Source organism: Carassius carassius, chromosome 48 (genome assembly GCF_963082965.1).
Source record: "Carassius carassius chromosome 48, fCarCar2.1, whole genome shotgun sequence".
Classification (NCBI taxonomy): domain Eukaryota; kingdom Metazoa; phylum Chordata; class Actinopteri; order Cypriniformes; family Cyprinidae; genus Carassius; species Carassius carassius.
This window is the reverse complement of record NC_081802.1, coordinates 1,248,831-1,253,647: the sequence shown is the minus strand read 5'-3', so window position 1 is coordinate 1,253,647 and position 4,817 is coordinate 1,248,831. Positions and strand designations below refer to the sequence as shown.

General features: G+C 30.1%; 1 protein-coding gene across 1 annotated transcript in view; it reads left to right on the top strand.

Moving 5' to 3' along the window:
- The first annotated feature begins 4,449 nt into the window (after positions 1–4,449).
- Positions 4,450–4,817, top strand: part of LOC132131248 (serine/threonine-protein kinase PAK 2-like) — a 15,355-nt gene continuing 14,987 nt past the window's right edge. The window contains exon 1 of the mRNA XM_059543269.1: positions 4,450–4,573. The gene's annotated coding sequence lies outside the window, so the exon portion shown is untranslated. The remainder of the gene's footprint in view (positions 4,574–4,817) is intronic.

The window sequence follows — 4,817 nt, the reverse complement described above, 5'->3', positions numbered from 1 at the left end:
CGATTCAGATTTTTCTCGCAATTCTTACATTTTTATTTCGAAACTTTTTTTCACAACTTCAGGTTTAGGTCTCAGAATGTCGCAATTATGCCTTTTTTTCATCAGTATGGCGGGAAACAAAGGCTGAATTGTGAGTAAAAGAAAAAAAAACGCAATTACCGTTTTTATTCCATAGCAGAAAAAAAATACAGAATTGATGATTTTCTTGGAACATGTACATAATTGACTTTACGTCTCTCAATTCTTTAGTTTATATTTCGTAATAGTTTTTTGTTGAAGGAAAAATAAAAAAAGTAATTGCGACTTTTAGATTTTAGATTCTCGCAATTTTTAGATTCTTTGTGGCAATTGCGAGTTTTATATATTGCAATTCTTCTCAGAATTGAGTTTGTATCTCGTAGTTCTCATGTTTTTATTTATCTTGTAAAAAGCCACAATTACTTTTATTCTGTGGCAAAAACAAAAAAATATAGCAATTCTGTGTATATATCCCATAATTGTCTTTTTTTCAGCTACGGTATAAAAAGTAAAAAAAAAAAATTGTGATATTTACCTAATAATTCTGACTTTTTTTTCCTCGCAATTGCAAGTTTATAACTTACAGTTCTTTAGTTTATATCTTAGATTATATAATTCATTTATATAAAAAAGCCATAATTATCTTTTTAATTCTGTGGCACAAAAAAGAATTGCGAGATAAAATTATTTCGCTTATGTCACAATTTTTTTTTTTTTTTTTACTTCAATCACTAAAACAAATTGTGAATTTTTTTTTTTTTACCTCAATTCTGACTTTTTTTTTTCTCGCAATTGCAAGTTTATAGCTTACAATTCGTTTAGTTTATATCTTAGATTATATAATAATCTAATAAATTAAAGCCGCAATTAACTATTTTATTCAGTGGCACAAAAAGAATTGCGAGATAAAATTATTTCGCTTATGTCACAATTTTTTTTTTTTTACTTCAATTACTAAAAAAATATTGAGAATTTTTTTTCTTTTTTACCTCAATTCTGACTTTTTTTTCTCGCAATTGCAAGTTTATAGCTTACAATTCGTTTAGTTTATATCTTAGATCATATAAAAATCTATTAAATAAAAGCTGCAATTAACTCTTTTATTCAGTGGCACAAAAAAGAATTGCGAGATTAAATTATTTTGCTTATGTCACAATAGTTTTTTTTTTACTTCAATCACTAAAAAAATATTGTGAATTTGTTTTTTTTTACCTGAATTCTGACTTTTTTCTCACAATTGCAAGTTTATAGCTTACAATTCATTTAGTTTATATCCTAGATGATATTATTTTTTTTAAGCTGCTTTTTTTTTTATTCCTCCATCCTTCAGAAAGCCTCTTGCTCTAGTTCTGAATGTTTTGAGCGTGCGGTTTCGGCAGTATCTGCTGTCTTTTCTCCAGCAGCTTTGATGCACTTTTTACTCGACCGGATTCTGCACTTATGGCCAGAACACTTTCAGATTCAATGCTCTTGTTATGGCTCTAAAGGTCGAAAGGCAAAGCAAGAGAATCAACCAAAGCAAGATAAAGCTGTGTTAACACTGCTCTTGTGTTATTTTATCATTCCATATGTGATCCAAATATAAAACATGAAATATATCTTCTATCTTGTTGACGTGAGACTACCTTGTTGAACTGTATTTTGTATCGTGTCATCAGTAGTTGGTAGAAGCCACAAGGTTGAAAGTGTGACAATCAAGTAGTTTTATTTTTTCATGTTTCAGAAAAATGTTCTGTACAGCTTTTCATAAAAACAAATAAATATTTACCATTAAAACTCATCTGTCATTTGAAATGCATGTAAAGTATTGCATGTTAGTAAAGCAGTGTCATTTTAGTACCATTGCTATATTAGCTCAGTATTTATTCATATTTTCCATTTAATTTTTGTTTTGTTTTGGATTTTCCCTCTTTATTTTAAAGTTGTATTTTTTTTTATATTTACTTTTTTATTATTTGTTAATATTAAGATTTTTTTTATTAATTTTTTTGGTTTCAAAGTTTTTGTCTTTTATAATTGTTTTATTACTCTCTTAGTATTTATTAATATTTTGAAATTAATTATTTTTAATTTTATTTTAGCTATATATTTTATTTTATAAAGTTTTAACAAGTAGTTTTTTAAATGCATCTTCTAATCTATGTTTATTAAAAATTTCAATATATATTCATGTTTTTGTATTTTTTTGGTCTAAAGTTTAAGTTTTAAAGTTTTAGTAATTTCTATTTGTTTTGTTAAATGTCTTAGTTTTTATATATTTTTATTCCATTTATAGGCATTTTACTATTTCAACTTAAACTAATCAAAAATGTTAAATTTTATTTAATTTTACTGCATCAACTGAAATAAGTTTTAAACGTAGTTAAATTACTTTTAATTTTTACTATTAAACAAATATGATGTTTTGGTATGACTACAATAGCTATTTAAAAATTGCTAATATTTGTAGAACAAAGTTGTAGAAAAATGTTTAGGCTTTTTTATATTTATTAAATTAAAAGAGTATTTTCAATTTTATCCATGCTATTTTATTTAAAAGAAGAAAGGATAAGACAACAATTTTTTTAAATAAAAAATCACAAGAGTAGGCTACCATAGAAGAAATGACCTTCAAACAACATGAAGCAGCAAATGCATAGACTTAACATGTTCATTCAAATTCAAAATAACTTATTTGCAACGCTAAACATCCTTGTTAATCACGGCAAAGTGTTATTAGTTGTCAATACGCAACAAATAACCGCTAAAACTTTTGTTTATTTTTTCCCCCTTCAGCAGATTATCTCCCATCGGAATGGTTCAAGTCACTGTCGATGTCAATGTTTTTGATCACTTTTGATGCATGCTTTAATATAATGTAGATTTATAATATTTATAATTATTATTTGTAATATGTTACGCTAATAATAATTAAACATTTAAATGTTTTAGATTTTAAAAATGATTTATTTAATTTTATATTGTAAATTATTTATTTATTTATTTTTTATTATTTATTTTAAGTTGATGTAAAGGTGTACTGAGCTGCTCAGAAACATCTGGAAAAACAGCAGCTTCTGATCTCAGACGATCACAGTCTGACGGAGTAGGAATGTTGTCCTTTACGTCACGCGGGACTGTGAGAGGAAAATCCGGGATACGGCTCGACGAGTGTTTCAGAGAATGTGCGTCAATGAATATGTTATAGTGGAGTTATAATTTATTACTGCAAAATGTGTTACTGTGATTGTAAATAAAACTGTATGGTACTTGTTTGTTTAAAAAATATATTATTTTGTGTCCGTCTGTTATTACAGCATTTTAAGAAATGTATATATATATATATATATATATATATATATATATATATATATATATATATATATGCAATTTTGGTAAATAGGTCATTTAAATAACATGAAATATTAAATTAAATGCTATAAAAAATATAATTATTATTTGTACACAAAGTTTTTGTATATATAACGTGAAATATTTAATATTACACAATAATTTGATTTGACATTATAACTATTACAGTCTGCTAATACGTTATCAGTATTTTGAGAAATAATGATAATTAATATTAAACTATTAAGATGCATATAATCATAATTTATAATACATGTATGCGTGAATGATCAACTATTTACATAATAAAAATCCTTTAAAAAGGTATTATCCTTTATATCAATGCATTAATGTTTACGTAATAAATACAGTAAATAATATATACTTCTTAATAGCACTATATGAAATACATAACTATAAGTAACTAAATTAATAATTGTGGTATTTAATTCAAAAGGCTTTTATTTTGCCGCACCGGAAGGAGTCACTGGATGTTCGCTGCAAGCGAGGGCAGACAGAGGGTGCTTCTCAATATCCCTCCTCGTCTCCTCTCTCCTCCGTCCTCTATCCTATGACCCGGAAACCGATCGAGCTCAGCCATCTTGAAGGACATCTCAATTCTCTTATTGCACCGCGAGGAGTCGAGGATCGAGGAGGGAGGAGGCTTCCAAAGGAGTCATGAGCGAGGATACACAGGTGCATCCTATGCGGAAGAGTTTTATCGACTAAAACGTGACGCACGTATAAATTCTCCTCCCCCTTCACATCGGTCACAATAATTTTGATTTCTACTTTACTTTTGCAGTTTATATAAACCGCACACCTCACATATTTCAACAGGGTATCTTTCTTTATTATGAATTTCTTAAATAAACAAATTTCAACAACATGAGGGCAGATCCTCTGAGCGCTGCTGATGACGCAACGAAGTGACGCTCGAGTGATCAAGGATTCCAATGTGTAAAAAAAGCTTTCATTCGATCCCTCCGTCCTCGCGTCTTTTCCTTGCAGCCTTCCCTCGCATCCTACAGGGGGCGGAGCTGAGACGCGAGGAAAGGAAGCGAGGAGAGGAAACGAGGATGCACAAATAAGAATTGAGAAGCACCCAGAGACGCAGCTGGGCGCCTCCCCTTCCTCAAACCAGCACAAAACCCCGCGGCACCGAAACCTTCCGACGGGGCTTCCTCCCGGTCACAGCGGCTGAAGTTCGCGTTGAGTTTCACAGGTGAGCCGCGACAGAAGCCGTTATCCCCCGGCCGCGTCCCGAGACCTAGTGTGCTGCCTACCTAGAGAGCAGCCGCGAGCGCTCACTAGTGCAGTCTGTGTGCTTGTAGCAGCTTTGAGCTTCTGGATCCGCTTTCTCTGTGTGTAGCTGCTGCAATAATTAATAACAATTAATTATAATAATAATTAACCGCTGACGATGAGTTCAGAGGAATTCTGACATTGGATTATAATTAAAGATTTAA